The following is an 18,383-nucleotide window of genomic DNA, read 5'->3' on the forward strand; positions in this document are numbered from 1 at the left end:
CTTGGGCAGTACTGTAGCTGCTTAGGGATTTCTAATCTGAGGAAGCTCTTAGATACACAATTGAGTCCTGGTCAATTCCAACAGTGGATGGAATTGCATGGTCATGGTCCACTTAAATGCTGCTTGTCCAGCTATGGTTCTGCCTTCACAGATTCCATGTGCAGTGGTGTGTCAGTTAGTGGAATCCTTCGCTACAGGACCACCTCTGTGTAGCAACAGATTTCTAACAGGCCTGGGGATTGGTCAGCACCTCTAATCCTAGTGCTGGTTCAGCGTGAACCATACTTTTTTTTTTTTTTAATGTTTATTGTGATCATAATGGGTTGCATATCTTTCACAGTAGTATTTTAGGTACATATTAACATTGAATCAGGGGAATACCCATCAACAAATTTGTCCTCCCCCCATCCCAGTTCCCTTTCTGCAACCCTTATACTCCACCATCATCCCCTGGGCTGCTAGAGTAGGTGGTCACCTCTTTGTCTAGCTACTATTAGTGATCATATATCTGTTTGGTCCTGGTACCCTCCCTTGTTTCTCCCTCTATTTAAGAGGCAGAGCTAGATAAATCAAGTTACGTGGTTTTGTTTGAAGGAAAGAAAAGCAATATAATGGGGTACAAAATAAGGAAAAAACAAAAACAAAAAAAAGAAGTCAAATACGCTGAAAATGGGCGGAGACCTTCTAGAGGCTTTCAACCTCAGTTTGAGAGGACATGAAAAAGGTAATTGAAACACCACAACAATACAGAAAGAAATATCAAATTAAATATCCAGTGAGCACTATAGCAATAAAGACAAGCACCACACAATAGTCTCAGTTCTGAAATCAAATCATGCCGGCGTGCAAAAAGAAAGAGAAAGATAAGATAAAATAAAATGAAATAAAATAAAATTGGAGATATCAACTTCAATATCTACACCCAAATAAAGACGTCAAAAAATTAATCAATAAATAAATGTGTGGAAAGATGATTATTTTGTGTTTTTTTTTTCTTTTTTTCCCTGCATAGGCACCTTAAGTATTGGGGATATTATAGAGGGAATTCCCTTGGCCTAGGAGTTACAGGGTTTTCCACCCCTGAAGTATACTGTCATGGGATTAACTGTAGACTCCTTGTATGAACCATACTTTAACTTGGACCATCTTGCTCAAATCTTTAGATATGAAATTGTTAAGCCACTGTTAGCACAAAGAAATTGAAAATCATTGAAGTTGATTAATCTTTCCTTGTAATCGATGAGTGGATCGAGACAGTGGAACTTAGCCCTTAGAGATGAAATTTTTGCTATCTGGATGGAATTGGAGAACATGGGTTAAGAAAATCAGAAGAAAGACTTTGGGCATGGGATGGTTACAGGGTCCCCCTAAAATATGTAAGAATTTACACTTGTAAGCTGTTTACCTTAAATAGTATTTAGAAATACAATGAAATCACTACAAGAAAGAAATGCTCTTTTCATCTAAATACACTGCTTTGTCCTAAATGTCTAGCATTTAGACATCAGAGTACGAGAAATAACCAAAATCGTATAAAGAAATAAAAAGGTGACTAAAAACTCTTTACTTCACAATTCTCTAACAAGGTTTCAGGTTATTTAATTACTTGTATTACATACATAAACTTTCAAAATCCCCAGATGATTATATCATTGATCTGACCACAGTATCTTGTGCTTTTATTATTTTTGCTTTTGGGGCTGCAAGAAGTAGTACTCAGGACTTCCTCCTGGCTCAGGAGGAGATGTCTTTCCCATCTCCCTCTGTTCCTTAAGAAAGCTAAATCCTTTATTTTTATTTTTATTAATATTTTTATTTAAACACCTTGATTACAAATATGATTGTTGTTGGATTTTAGTCATGTAAAGAACACCCCCCTTCAACAGTGCAACATTCCCATCATCACTGTTCTAAATCTCCCTCCTCCCCACCTCACCCCCACCTGTACTCTAGACAGGGTTTCTACTTCCCTCATTCATTCACATTGTTAGGATAGTTCTCAATGTAGTTATTTCTCTAACTGCACTCACCACTCTTTGTGGTGAGCTTCATGTAGTGAGCTGGACCTTCCAGCCCTCCTCTCTTTGTCTCTGAGGATTATTGCAAAAATGTCTTTTATTTTTCTTAAAACCCATAGATGAGGGAGACTACTCTGCATCTATCCCTCTCCCTCTGACTTACTTCACTCAGCATAATAGATTCCTTGTACATCCATGTACAGGAAAATTTCATGACTTCATCTCTCCTGATGGCTGCATAATATTCCATTGTGTGTATGTACCACAGTTCCTTTCTTTCTTTTTTTTTTGGTTTTTGGTTCACACCCGGCAGTGCTCAGTGGTTACTTCTGGCTCTATGCTCAAAAATCACCCCTGGCAGGCACAGGGGACCATATGGGATGCTGGGATTCAAACTACCTCCCTTCTATGTGCAAGGAAAATGCCTTACCTCCATGCTATCTCTCCAGCCCCATACCACAGTTTCTTTAACTATTCATTTGTTGAAGGACATCTTGGTTGTTTCCAGAGTCTGGCTATTGTAAATAGCAATAAATGTAAATGGCAATAAATAGCAATAAATATAAATGGCAATGAATATAGGTGTGAGGAAGGGGTTTTTATATTGCATTTTTGTGTTCCTAGGGTATATCTCTAGGAGTGGTATAGCTGGATCATATGGGAGCTCAATTTCCAGCTTTTGGAGGAATCTCCATATTGCTTTTCACAAAGGTTGGACTAGATGGCATTCCCACCAGCAGTGAATAAGAGTTCCTTTCTCTCCACATCCCCACCAGCACTGCTTATTGCCAATCTTTGTGATGTGTGTCAATCTCTGTGGCATGAGATGTTTTGAATAAAAAATAAATAAATAAATAAATATATAAAAGAAATAATTCCCAGAGTTGAGGGCCAGAAGGACCAGCTCAATATATAAAGCTCACCACAAAGAGTGGTGAGTGCTGTTAGAGAAATAACTATGCTGAGAACTATCATAACAATGTCAGTGAGTGAGGGATGAAGAAAGCCTGTCTCAAATACAGACTGAGGGTGGGGAAGAGAACAGATGGAGATTTTGGTGATGGGAAGGTTGCATGGGTGAAGGGGGGGTGTTCTTGTTATGACTGAAACCCAACTGCAATTATGTTTGTATCATGGTGTTTAAGTAAATTATTTAATTAAGAAAAAGAAAACTTAATCCTGGGGCGGGAGAGATAGCATAGAGGTAGGGCATTTGCCTTGCATGTAAAAGGACGGTGGTTGGAATCCTGGCATCACATATAGTCCCCCAAGCCTGCTAGGAGCGATTTCTGAGCATAGAACCAAGAGTGAGCCCTGAGGGCTGCTGGGTGTGATCCAAAACAAAAAAAAAGAAAGAAAGAAAGAAAGAAAGAAAGAAAGCTTAATCCTCTACTGATAGCTGTGAGGAGGTAGTGGTATGATGGTGGTGTGATGGTGGTGGTGAAAGGATGGTGTCCCCTAAGTAACCTGGCACTTTGTGGGTCCCTTCATGAGGGGTTTCCGACCACAGCAGCTACATACACAAGGATGAACTGTTTGGTTCAGGAAAAAAAAAGGACTTCCTCATCTCATGGATGATATGGAGTTTGCCCATGGCACCTTCCCTGGCCTCTCTCTGATTCATGTCTCTCTAACTACTTATCTTCACCAGGCAGCCTGTGGGGCTGCTAGCCGGGCCTGAAAGCCACAAGCACACCATAGAGGAGATCACTGCAACTAATGCTCTTGTCATTGAAGAGCTCAACTCAGGCATTGGTGTGTTTGTTGTTGTTGTTGTTGTTTTGTTGTTGTTGTTTTTGGTTTTTGGGTCACATCCAGCAGCACTCAGGTTACTCCTGGCTCTATGCTCAGAAATCACTCCTGGCAGGCTCAGGGGACCATATGGGATGCCGGGATTTGAACCACTGTCCTGTAAGCAAGGCAAATGCCCTACCTCCATGCTATCTTTCCAGCCCCAAGCATCGGCATTTATTTTGCTTCTGTTTTTAATTGGGGGGGGGGGGGCACACCCGGTAATGCTCAGAAATTACTTCTTGTGGTGTTCAGGGGACCATATAGGATACTGGGGATAGAATTCAGGTTGGCTGCCTGCAAAGCAAATGCCTTACCCATTATACTATTGCTCTGACCCCCAAATTAATTTTTAAATTAAAATAGACACCAATCCTAAAGGTTTGACAGATTGAAGGGTGTTGAACGCTACATGTGGTATCAGGAATTGAACTTAGGACCTTGAAACACACCAGACATGTGTGTGTAGGAGAGAGAGAGAGAGAGAGAGAGAAAGAGAGAGAGAGAGAGAGAGAGAGAGAGAGAGAGAGAGAGAGAGAGAGAGAGAGAGAGAGAGAGAGAAGGCTCTGTGGTTCAGGAGTGAGCCCAGGTCATGCTCAGGGACTATATGCAATGTGGAGATGGACCAGAATCAGCCCTGCCAAACCAAGCAAGTGCCTCACCTCCTGTACTAGCTTTTGGCTCCCATCTTTTATAAAATTTAATATATTATAAATATATAATATATACATGTAAGCATTTTCATTTATTTTTATTGTCAACAATAATTTTCTTGTTTAAACACAACACCATGGTTACAAACATGTTTCAGCCATAAAATGCATACCACCCTTCACCAGTGCAATTTTCCTGCCACCAATGTCCCCCATTTCCCTCCTCCTCCCTTATCCTACCTCGTATTTTTCTATCATTATCATGGGCTGGTCCTTCCAGTCTTCATCTCTATTGTCTCTGGGTATTATTACTATACTGTCTTTTATTTTTCTTAAATCCTACAGATGAGTGAGTCTACTCTGTGTTTATATTTCTCCCTCTAACTTATTTCACTCAACATAAAAGTCTTCATATCCATCCATGTATAGTCAAATTTTGTTATTTCATTTTTTCTAACAGTTGCATAGTATTTTATTGTGTATATGTACACAGTTTCTTTAGCCATGCATCTTTGTTGGGCATCTGGGTTGTTTCCAGATTATGGCTATTGCAAAAAGCACTGCTATGAACATAAGAGTAAAGAGAGCATTATTGTGTTTTTGTGGTCCTAGGTATAGGTGGATCATATGGGATCATATGGAAGCTCAATGTTCAGTTTTATGAAGGATATCCATATTGTTTTCCAGAAAGGCTGGACTAGATGGCATTCCCATCATCAGTCAATGATGAGTTCCCTTTTCCCCATATCCATGCCAGCAGTGGTTATTCTTGTTCTTTGTGATATGTGCCAGTTCCTGGTGTGAGATGATATCCCATTGTTTTGATTTGCATCATCCTGAATATTAGTGATGTGAAGCATTTTTTCATGTGCCTTTTGACCATCTGTATTTCTTTAAGTAAATGCTCATTTATACTCCCCATTTTTTTATGGGGTTAGACGTTTCTTTCTTGCTAAATTCTGCAGTAACTTGTACATTTTAGATATTAGCCCTTATCTGATGGGTCTTGGGTGAATAGTTTCTCCCATTTCATGGGTGACCTTTTAACTCTAGTCAATGCTTCCATTTGTTTGGACTGTGGTGTTTCCTCATTGAAGATGCATATAGTCTCAATGTCAGGGAGTTTTCTTATATATGCCATATAGTTTCAGGTCTGATATCAAGGTCTTTAATTCATTTTGATCTGACCTTTGTGCATAGTGTTAGATAGAGGTCTGAGTTTGCTTTTTTGCATGTGGTTGACCAGTTGTTCCAACACCACTTGTTGAAGAGGCTTTCCTTGCTACATTTTGCATTGCTTGCCCCTTTGTCAAAGATTAATTGATTGTATGTCTGGAGGTCATTCTCTGAATACTCAAGTCTATTCCATTGATCTGTCTTTATTCCAGTCCCATGGTGTTTAAATGATTATTGCTTTGCAGTACAATTTAAATTTGCGGAAAGTGAAGTCTCCCATTGTTTTTTCCCCCTAGTTGTTTTAGCTATTCTTGGCGTTTTTTGCTCCACATGAATTTCAGGAGTGGTTGATCTACTTCTTTGAAAATTGTGATGGGTATCCTTAGAGAGATTGCATTAAATCTGTATAATTCTTTGGGGAATATTGCCATTTTAATGATGTTAATCCTCCCAATACATGAGCAGGGTATATGTCTCCATTTCCTGTGTTCTCTTTTATTTCTTGAATCAATGTTTTATAGTTTTCTTTGAATAGGTTCTTTACTTCTTTGGTTAAGTTGACTTCAAGGTATTTAAATTTCAGTGGGAAATTTTGAATTTTGCTATTTTGTATGAGATTGTATTTTTTTTTAATTTTGGTTCACACCTAGCAGCGTTCAGGGGTTACTCCTGACTCTACACTCAGAAATCACTGTTGGCAGGCGTGGGGGACCATATGGGATACCGGGATTCGAACCACCGTCTTTCTGCATTCAAGGCAAACTCCCTACCTCCATGCTATTTCTCTGGCCCCTGTTTTGGTTTTTTTGGGGGCCACACCCTGTGATGCTTAGAGGTTACTGCTGGCTATGCACTCAGAAATCACTCCTGGCTTGGGGGAACCATATGGGACTCTAGGGATCCAACTGAAGTTCGTCCTGGGTCAGCTGCATGCAAGGCAAACACCCTACCACTATGCTACTGCTCCGGCCCCAGAAAATGATTGATTTTCGTGCATTAAGTGTGTAGCCTGTCACTTTGCTATATTAATCTATTGTTTCTAGGAGATTGCTGGTAGAGTCTTTAGGATTTTCTAATTATAGTATCATGTCATCTGCAAACAGTGAGAGCTTGACTTCTTCCTTTCCTATCTGGATACCCTTGATATATTTTTCTTGCTTAATTGCTATGTACTTTTAGTATTATATTGAATAGGAGTGATGAGAGGGGCATCCGTGCCTTGTGCCAGATCTTAGGGAAAAGGCTTTCAGTTTTTCTCCATTGAGTATAATATTTGCCATATTCTTGTGGTAAATGACCTTGACTATATATTCCCATCCTGTTGAAAGTTTTTAATCATGAATGGATGTTGGACCTTATCGAATGTTTTCTCTGCATTTATTGATATGATCATGTGGTTATTTTTTTTCTTTTTGTTGGTGTGGTGTATTATGTTGATTGACTTGTGTATGTTGAACCATTCATGAATCTCTGGACTGAATCCTACTTGATTATGGTGTATGACTTTCTTGATGAGGCGTTGGATCCTATTTGCCAGAATTTTGTCGAGGATCTTTGCATCTGTGTTCATCACAAATATTGGTCTGTACTCTTTTTTTGTAGCATCTCTGTCTGGTTTTGGCATCAGAGTGGTGTTAGCTTCATAAAAACTATTTGGAAGTGTTCCTGTTTCTTCAATTTCCTGGAAGAATCTGACAAGTATAGGCAGTAGGTACTCTTGGAAGATTTTAAAATATTTGTTAGTGAATCCATTTGAGTGAGGGCTTTTGTTTTTAGGATAACTTTTGATTACCATTTTAATTTCTCAATTGTGATTGACAAGCAGTCAGATATGCTAGAACATGTTGGTTCAACTTTGGAAGGCTATAAGAGCCCAAGAATTTATTCATTTCTTCCAGGTTCTCATGTTTTGTGGCATAGAGTTTCTCAAAGTAATCTGATTACCATTTGAATTATGTAGTATCTGTAGTAATATCCCCTTTTCATTTCTAATTTGCTTTATTAATCTCTCTTCCTTTATGAATTTTGCTGTTGGTTTATTGATATTATATTTTTTCAGAGAACTAACTTTTGCTTTCATTGATATTTTGGATTGATTTTTGAATTTCCCATTCATTGATTTCTTCTCTAAGCTTTATTTCCTTCTGCCTACCTAATTTTGGTTTATTTTGTTGTCACGTTCCATGTTTATAAGCTGTGCCATTAAGTTATTTATGTAGGCCCCCTTTCCTTCCTGTGTCCCACACTTTAGCTGTGTCCCACAGATTATGATAGTTTGTGTCTTCATTCTCATATTTTTCCAGATATATTTTGATTTCCTCTTTGATTCTGTCTCTGACCCACTGGTTGTTCAGTAGTGAGCTGTTTAAATTCCAGTTTTAAAAGTTTTCCTGTGTCTACTTGTTATTCACTTCTTATTTCAGTGTATTATGATCTGAGAAGGTAGTATATATAATTTATATACTCTTTATTTTATGTATGTATTTTTTATGGTCTAGCATGTGGAATATTTTAGAGAATGATCCATATGCATTGGAGAACGTGTATTCATTCTGGGGGTGGAGAATCCTATATAGATAGCTACTAGGGCAATTTCTTCCATTGCTCCTTTCAGTGATAGTATATTCTTGTTAGGTTTCAGTCTGGTAGACTTTTAAGGTGGTGACAAGGCAGTGTTGAAGTCTCTTTTATTGTGTTGCTATTGATGTCTTCCTTCAGATTTATCAGCAGTTGTTTTTAAATATTTTGTTGGTCTCTCTTGGGTGTGCATATATGTAGGAGTGTGATTTCTTCTGCTGTACATATCTTTTAATTATTAACAAATGTCCATCTCTGTCACGTATAATGGGAGTTGCTTGATTGAATGATTTTCCTCCAATCTTTGACTTTGAGTCTTTGTTTGCTCTGACTATAAGGATGTGTTTCTTATAGGCAGCAAAATATTGGATTCAGCTTCTTTATCCATTTTGCTACTCTTTTTGTCTCTTAACTGGTATATTTAGTCAATTGACATTGAGGGAAATAATTGACATGGGATTTAGTGTCATCTTTTAGTAAGAGTTTGGTGTGTCTTGTAGTCTGTCTTTTTTTAGTTAGTTTGTTTTTGGGTCACACCCGGCAGTGCTCAGGGGTCACTCCTGGCAGGCATGGGAGACCATATGGGATGTTGGGATTCGAACCACTGTCCTTCTGCATGAAAAGCAAACGCCTTACCTCCAGGCTAACTCTCCAGCCCCATGTCTTATCTTAAAGTAGATTTTCAATTCATCCTTTAACGCTGGTTTTGAGTCTTTTTTTTAAAGTTTCTGAGCTGTTGTTTATCTGTGAAGTAGTGCACCTGGCTAGGTGAAGTATTCTTGGTGATGCATTAATATTTTTGAGTATATCCTACACTGCCTTTGGGCCTTGAGGGTTTCTTGTGATAAATCTGCAATAAATCTTAGGGATGCTCCTTTGAATGTAATTTCCCTTTTTGATCTTGCTGCTTTCAGTATACCATCCCTATCTATCGGGTTCATCATTGTGACTAGGATGCATCTTCGGTGCTTTTCTTTGAATCTCTTGGCTGGTACTCTTCAGGCATGTAGAATTTGGTTGTAAGTACTCTTTAGCTCTGGAATTTTCTCTGCTACGATACCCTTGACTGTTGATACTTCATGGGGGTTTTCTTCCTGGTCTTTGGGATTCCAATAATTCATATGTTGTTTCTGTTTAGTTTATAAAGTATTTCTAGATTTGTCTGTTTATGTTCTTTGGGGACTTTTCCCATTGTTTGGTCATTTGTTTTGAGGCTCTTTTTTTTTTTAACTTCTTCTATTGTATTGTGCATCTCATCTTCCAGCTCACTGATTTTGTCTTCAGCTGCTGTTACTCTGTTGGTGAGGTTTTCCAGTGAGGTTTTCATTTAGCCTATCGAGTTTTTCAGTTGTTATTTCAGTTTGAAGTTTTCTTATTTCTGCTCTCATATCCTCTTAATTCTAATGTGCAGCATGTTCAGTTTGTTCCATGCACATCCTTCATATTTATTTCCTTCATATTTCTTCTCTAAAGTCCTTATCTGAGAGGGTAAACAGGTAGTTGGTACTTTTTGGATCATCAGAGCTACCATCCTTGTTCTCTGAGCATGGTTGAGGCCTACGTTGTTTTCCCCATTGTGATGGTTGTAGTGTGATGTTTTCTGTGTCCAGTGCTGGCGTGTTTTGACTAGGAGGAGTGGGTCACCACGGAGTGGAATGGAATGGTTTTACTCCACTGGCTCTTTGCCTTGGATTCTGTCCCTAACCTGGGTGACACCTGTGTGATTTCCGGGTCCCTAAGCTGCAGGGTCTGCCTCCTTGGCCTATTGCCTCCCTCATCTTTTTTTGGTTGCTATTTTTTTTTTTTTAACTACATTCATCCATGATCAGAGCCTGCTCCTGATTCTGCTCAGGGGATCAATCATGGTGGGGCTGAGAGGATCATATGAGTTACCAATTCTGGTCTGACACATGCAAGGCAAGTGTCTATATTATCTCCTTGGACCTTATTGTGATTTTGAAGTCGTAGGGGCATTTTCTGAGTATCTGGAAAACGACCATCTGGCTGAGAACTTAGTCCAAATTTTGGGGCCTTCCCAGACCCGCCTATAGATTCCCCAGACATCCTTAGAGTAGAGTTGGATGGGAAGAACTGCATGCATCTCAGCGCGAGGACCCCCGTTGCTTCCCCGATTCAGACAGACCCATGCTAGGGGGCTCCAGCCCCTTACTAGGGTGAAGAGTCTCAGTTGCTTGCTTTGAAATATTTCCCCTTGCTTGCTTGCTTCCTGAGAGGGAGGTTTTCCCACCCACTGACCTTTGTAAAGTCAAGCTCGTTGAACACCTCAAAATGAAAGGGATTTTGTATCCCCCTTTATCATCTCCCGGAGATTGATTCCCGGGGAGGTCTGGGGCTGCAAAGCCAAGGAAGGAGGAGAGGCTGAAAATGGGGGCAGTGGGGAAACAGGCCCTTCAGTTTCACCTCTAGGAGACTCCTGAGCGCGGGACTTGTCTGCAGCGCTCCCTCCGGCGAGGCGCGCGTGCGCAATGGCCGACGGGCAGGTGAGGCAGCCCGGATGCAAAGAACAAAAAGCGCCCCCACCCTCCGGGCCGCTCCCGCGACGCCCCGGCCCCGCCCAGGGGCCCTGCGAGGCCGGCCCGGAGACCCCGCGGCCTCCAACGGGGCGCGGCTTTCCCAGGCTCGTGGCGCCACCTGGCGTCCAAGGCACGCACTGCGAGCCCCCGCTGGACCGCACACCCTAGGCGTGGAGCCTGAGGCTCGACGTGGGGGGGGGGGGGTGCGCGGAGAAAGGGGGTGCTGGACCAAAAAGATTGTGGAAGTTCCCCGCCGTTTGGGGACAGAGTCGAGGCTTTGCGGGCCGACACACCCACCTGGAGCCGGCGTCCTCCTCCAAGGCTTTTCCTGGCTGCGTTCTGGAGGAGGTTGAGAGGTGCCATCAGTGCCACCTGCTGGGTTGTCCCCAGGAATCAGAAGGGAAACTCGCCGGGCACCTGCTGTCACTTGGATTTCTTTATCAAAGTATGTAAAGTATTTTTTTTTTTATCAAAAAGTAGGTGAAGGACACTTCCTTGTCCTCATTCAGAGAAAGTCTATTTTTTTTAAATGAGGGTTAGATATATATAGTATCTATTTTTTCTTTTTGGGCCACACCCGATGCGCACAGGAGTTACTACTCCTGGCCCTCAGAAATTACTCCTGGCAGGCAGAGGGGACCATATGGGATGCAGGGTGTCAAACCTGCGTTGACCCCGGGCAAGTCAAATGCCTTACCATTAAAAAATGGGGAGAAGAAACGAATAGACACTTCCTCAAAGAAGAAATACAAATAGCCGAAAGGCACATGAAAAAACGCTCCACATCACTAATCATCAGGGACATACAAATTAAAACAATTATGAGCTACCATCTCACGCCACAGAGACTTGCACACATCACAAAGAATAAGGACAATCAGTGCTGGCGGGGAAATAGAGAGAAAGGAACTCTTATTCACTGCTGGTGGGAATGCTGTCTAGTCCAGCCTTTATGGAAAACTATATGGAGATTCTTCAAAAAACTGGAAATTGAGCTCCTATATGATCCATGTATGCCACTCCTAGGGATATATCCTAAGAACACAAAAGTACAACTCAAAAATCCATTCTTTATACTTATAGTCATTGCAGCGCTATTTACAATAGCTGGAATAACTGAAAGCAATCCAGTTGCCTGGCAACAGATGAGTACCTAAAGAAACTGTGATACATATACATAATGGAATACTATGCAGCAGTCAGGAAAAATGAAGTCATAAAAATTTCCTATACCTGGATGGACATGGAAACTGTTCTGATAAGTGAAATAAATCAGAGGGAGATAGACACAGAATAGTCTCATCTATGGGATTTAAGAAAAATAAAAGACATTATTGTAATAAGACAATAGAAATGAGGGCTGGAAGGACCATCCCATGATATGAAGCTTACCACAAAGAGTGGTGAATGCAGTTAGAGAAATAACTACACTGATAACTACCATGACAATGGTAGTGAGAGAAAATAGAATGCCTGTCTCGAATACAGGCAGGGTGTGGGAGAGGAGGGAGATGGGGATCACTGATGGTGGGAAGGTTGCACTGGTAAGGAGGGATGTTTTCTTTTTTTTCTTTTATAACTGAAACCCAACTACAAACGTTTGCAATCATGGTGCTTAAATTAAAATACTATTTAAAAAAGACACAAAAAACGCCCTACCTGCTGTGCTATCGTTCCTACCCCTGTAGTATTTATTTTCAATTGAAATTGGGGGGGGAGGGGGAGGCCAGAGAATGAGTTCAACTGCAAAGAGCATGTTTTGCATGTGGGAAACCGCGATTGGATCCCTGGCAACCAATGGCACTACTGGGAGAGACTCCTAAGCACAGAAGGGTATGGCTCAAAACAAGCAAAATAAAATTAGAAAAGCCAAACAGCTCTCATGTGCATCATCTATTGAAGTGGAGAGTGTGGGCTAGAGCTGGAGAAGGACTTGCCCAGCGCCTTTTTTCCTCTGCACCCCTTACCCTCATCAATGCTCCAGCTTCACTCCTTTAACGATCCAATGGACTGCGTCGGGATCCCATCCCAACTTGCCACACACATTGGGTTATACTATTTCTGTTAAGATTTGAGCTGGGAAAAATATAAATTTCATTCATTCCATTTTCCTTCTAGCCATTCCAGGAAAAGAAAAATAAGCTTAGCAGACACCAGCATGGGTGAACATTTCATTAAATCCATGATGAATTGTGAACCTCTGGATTTGTAAGTCTTTTTCTCTATTTATTCAGTTCCAGTAAAAGATGGGAATTCGCCTTTACATTTATTTTTCTGGGCCCCCCAATTCTGCAGGATATTCAGGAGCTGAGCTCAAATGAAACATGGCTGGAACTGTGCTTACTTTACATACCTGACGTTAATCTCATCAGGAAATCTTTTTTTTTTTTTTTTTAATTTTTGGGTCACACCCAGCAGCGCTCAGGGGTGACTCCTGGCTCCACGTTCAGAAATTGCTCCTGGCAGGCTAGGGGGACCACATGAAACAGCGGGATTCCAACCACTGTCTTTCTGCATGAAAGGCAAACGCCCCACCTCCATGCTATCTCTCCGGCTCCTCAGGAGATGTTTATGCAGGAAACAATACCCAGAGAAAGCCACTCTTGCCATCAAGTCTCTGGGTCTAAAAGCCATAGTGACAATTTTGACCTGGCCCACAAACATAAACACTGCAGAGAGGCCCAGTGCAACTCTATTAGAGAAAGTCTAATTCAAGAAATCTTAGTGGAATGTACATAGGCCCTTCAACCTTCCCTCCAAGCTGTCCTAGGCTCAGAAAGCCTCCCATTCCTCCACTAGATTATTCTAACCTTACAGTGTTGTTTGTTTGTTTGTTTTGTTTTGTTTTATGGGCCACACTCCCTGGTGCTTGAGTTACTTCTGGCTCTGCTCAGAAATTACTCCTGACAGGCTCGAGGGACCTTATGGGATGCCAGGTATCGAATCCAGGTCAGCCATGTACAAGGCAAACAACCTATCTGCTATAGCTCCTATAGTTTTTGATGCTGGAGATAGTTCAATGGGTAGGGTGCTCACCTTGCATCTTGGTTCTATCCCCAGGATCTCTTATGATCCTTGAGCACCTCTAGGAGTGATTCTTGGAAGCAGAGCCAGTAGTAACCATATGAGTAATCACAGGACCCTGTTACTGCCCTGCTCAAGACTTGTAATTGGAACATGGCTGCAGATTTAGTCCAGCTGAAAGCCCATTCCATGATTCATGAATCCATAATAATGCAGCCCTTGACTGACCTTGTTTTCTGATCCTGGACCTCCTTAGCTCTGGACCCTCCAACTTTTGGAACTCCAGTCTCCTGTGTCCCTCCGGTCCCTATCATAATAGCCTAGACGCTGCAAATGCAGGTGTGGGACAGGCAGAGAGGGGGCAGCACATGTGCTGAGCTGAACAGGAGAGTGTGAGCTTAAGGAGGGTGAATGTCCTTGTATGGCTGAGGACCCAGGGCCACCAGTTATCAGCAGGATTCCCCCACCTAAATATTTACTATTTTCTATTCTTTTCACTCACCCCTTCCCTCTGTGCTAATAACTTGGACTTTCGTGCTCACAGACATGCATATGGGGGTTAATACTTCTAGTCATAGCACTTCACGTGTTGGGGTAGGGAAGATGTTTACACCACACTTGGTGGTACTTGAAAGAATCCCTGATGATTCCTGGGGAACCATATGCAGTATCAGATTGAATTAGGTTAGCTGCATGCAAGGTGAGATCTTTTTCTCTGGTACTATCTCTCTGACTTCACAAGTCTTTAAAACACTGTTTCATTGGCTGTGCTTGCACACAGCTGGCTATGGCGTGGGAAAGTCATGCCCAAGTGCAGAATCAGAAAGCAGAGCTGCCAGGCTTACTCACCGTCAGCACCAGGGGCCCAACTCTGCTCTAAGGCTGTGAGACAGGTGCTTAGACCAGTGACTCTCAGAACTTGAGACAACAGCTGACTGTGTTTACATAAAACGCCCTGGTTTTTAAATGTTGGCAACTCACACTTCCCATTTAAAGAGATCAGTTCAAAGGAATCATCGCAGAGTGGGAAAGCCACACTGCTACCTCTTGTCTAAAAGGCCAATTGTCCTGCATATGGGGCTGGCTCAGCACCTTCATTCATTATCCAGATCTTAGCAGAGAGCATTTGTTTTGGGGCTACACTTGGTGGTGCTCAGGGATTGCTTCTGAAGGGCTAGGGAACTATATGAAGTTGGCAGCATAAATGGCAAGCACCCTACTGGCCGGACTATTCTTGGGTCCCAAGCAGAGTATTTATTTGGGGGAGGGGTTTGGGCCACACCAGCAGTGTTCAGGGGTTACTCCTGGCTCTGCACTCAGAAATCACTCCTGGCAGGCTCAGGGAACCATATGGGATGCTGGGAACTGAACCTGGAACCATCCCAGGTCAGCTACGTGCAAGGTAAATGCTCTGCCATTGTGCTATCACACCAGCTCCCAAGCAGAGAGCAGATAAAACAATTGTGACTTATTTTCTCTTCCCCCTTTTCTTTCCTTGTAGCTGTGAATCCTGGATAGCCGTGGCCATCCTCTATTCAGCTGTGGTGCTTGCATACTTGGCCACCAGGCTCACCGAGTTTGACTCCTTTAGGTGTATGTGTGCTCACCTGGGAAATGGGCACTTCAGTGACAGCTGTAGTGCTCACACTTCCTGGCCATGGTCCTTACACTTTTTAGCTGTGGCATTGATTGGGGGTTTCACTCTTTTGTGGTGTCACACATACTTGATTCTGATCCAACAGGAAAATGTGTACAGCAGAGGATCAAAGAAATCAGAGCTGCTAGGATCATGTGTGGTGCATATTAGCATTCCTGGGGATTAAACTCATGACCTTAGTAGCAAGGCCTGCGTTTTAAGCCACAGAGGTATTCCTTTAGACCCCTTAACAATAATATTACCTGAAGTTCTAGAGGCCTGCATCACCGCCAGTTACCAGGTGAACACTCAACTCTAATACTGAAATCAGGGGATCCATTTACTCAGCACAGAATGGAATGTTCTCTGATTTTGAGCATCTGAGAGTGGTCAGAGGGCACCAAGGTTCCTGAAACTCTGAAGAGTTTCCCGTACTTTTCAGACTCAGCTGCACTTAAATAAAAACTGTCTCCAGACCTATGCAGAGAAGCTGTAAACAGGGCAGCTGTTCTCTCCCCTAAGTACCCAGAACCTATCCCACGATCTCTGCCACAGGCCTGGACTTCTGGTGTTCTCATTGATTGTAGTATTAATTTCTACCCTTTTGAGAACCCAAGGGGCTCATAAAGGAAAGGGTTGCTTATAAACCTGGGAATTGTTCTTTCTAGTTCTAATGCACAAATTGTGGCAATAAATGAACCCCTCCTCTAATGTGTACAAAGGGCAAGAAAATACCTTAAGTGAACACTGGTGATAGGATACTAAAATATTCTGTGAAACTCAACCCACAACTTTTAACTCTGTATCTGATTCAATTAAACAAAGAGAAAAGAAAAGGCTTTCGTAGTCTTGCCCTTGCTTGGTCCGGTCAGGGGCCAGGGCGACTCTTACCAGTCCTTGGTAAGAAGGAAGGCAGAACAGCTGGTGCTAACTGCAACCTGAAGAAAGAGGTTCAAGCAGGGGCAGAAACCCCCTGTTCAATACATCACTCGTGGGAAGCTTTCCAAAGGTGCAAGGGTCTGGGTAATCCACATAGAGGTGATTCTGATGGAGTCAGGGTAGAACGCCCTTTCAGGTTGCCAGACAATTAAAGGTGAGGTTTCAACTACAGGCCAAGGCAGGGCCATTCTTGAACACTGGTGCACAAAGGAGGAAGGCCTGTTTCATTTCCTTTCGATTGTTTGGTTCTAAACTAAGTGCCTTCAGTAATGGGCTAGGAATGAAAAAAATCTCAAAGGCAAAAGGTCAAGCCTTCAAGCTGTCTATCCCTAGGCCTTGCCGGACACCTGCACCTTCCCTCTAGTGCATTTCTTGGGTCTCCCTTTAAGTTCTCTCCTCTTAGCTCTTATGCCTGGAGCTCTAGCTCCTCCAGGCCCTAAACTGCTGGGTGGGATTTCTCAAAGGCAGAGCTGAGCCAGCCAGTGAGAAGCCTTCAGGGACTCCCGCTTTCTAGACAAAGTCCTCGAAGTCCCCAGCCCAGCCCATCCAGCTCTGTGCATGTCACCCTTCACTTAGTTTTCCTTGCTCCACTAGTCTCTTCCCTGCTCCTGATTTATTCTTGCCAGTTATCTCAGAACTTTCCAGTTTGTCTCCATGACACTGTGGCCACAGTATCCTAACACTTGGTGAACTCTTTTGGCTTCAGAGTCAGCTGGCTCTGTGGCAGGAAAGCCTCCCTTTCTCTGCTGTAACTAGAGGGAGCTGAAAAAACTTGAGCCAAAGTGCTCTGAATTATCCTCAAAAGAAAGGGAAAGGTGTACCTTTATTTTCTGGCTGTAATGAGGATGGCAGAGTTGGAGTTTTAGCTACATCTGGTCAACAAAAGCCCCTTGAAAATAAAATCCACACCTTAAAATGACAAGGTAGAGGCGAGAGGCTGACCTGGTAGAGGGCCCGGTTCATTTTTTTCTTCTACAAAGGAGAGAAACCCATGTCTATGTCCTGAAACTTGAATGTAGTGACCAAGCCTGTTCAAAATAACCCCAGCTAGCACTAAATCCTGTGTTTTTCTGTTATCCCACCAAACCCAGGTCTCATGTGTGTGCCTCCTCCTCTCTGTGAACTTGGGCACTGCTGAGCCACAGAGATGGCTGCAAAAGTAATCCTGACTATATGATTCTCTACTCTCAGACCAGCAGTGAAGCCTTTTGTTGGACAGAGAGCCTGGGGGGAAAGGGGAGTCCCTTTCCATGAACTGGACCCTGATGCCTAGGGACTTAAGCACTGCCTATAAGCACTGAGATTTATTTTTGCGGGAAGCAGAGACTATCTGTAACTCAGTATTTTCCTTCTCAAGAAGAGTCAAAGAGCCAACCTAGCTGAGTAAGTGATGAGCCCCTCTCCACAGAGCCCAGCTCTCTGGATCCACGGAGACTCTCCTGCTATGATGTGACCAGTGCCATCACCTTCCAGGGAATTGTTAAAATTGGGGGTTGGAAGGATAGTATAGTGGGTGGGGTATTTTCCTTTGCCAGGGTTTGATTCCAGCATCCCCCAGCCTGCCAGGAGTAAACCCTGATGCCTGCGGTTATGGCTCAAAACCAAACAAACAAGAACTATTAAAATGACATATTGTAAAACTAAAATATGGTTTCCCACTAAAGTATCTGCTTAAATGTGCTTTTAATATGAGCATCTTTTAGAAAGTAACAACATGCTCAACATTACCTTTCTTGGAAAAAAATCATGACATTTAAATATGCTTACGACTATATGTCTTAAAGAGTATGTTTCTTGAAAAATAAATGGGGGTGTTGATTCAGAGGAATATTCTAGAAACCTTCATACTGCAGAGATACTCTGACTAGATCCAGAACTTGTTTTAATCCCCAGAGCGCACCTGGCTCCCGAGTGAAGTGGCCCCACAGGCTGTTGGGTGCTCTCTCCTGCCCCTTTTGTGCTGTTCCTTTTGCAGAGCCCCTGCCCTGGTTTCAGCAATAACCAGCAAATCTCTTTCATCTTATTTAAAAAACAA

Source organism: Suncus etruscus, chromosome 5, assembly GCF_024139225.1.
Source record: "Suncus etruscus isolate mSunEtr1 chromosome 5, mSunEtr1.pri.cur, whole genome shotgun sequence".
Lineage (NCBI taxonomy): Eukaryota > Metazoa > Chordata > Mammalia > Eulipotyphla > Soricidae > Suncus > Suncus etruscus.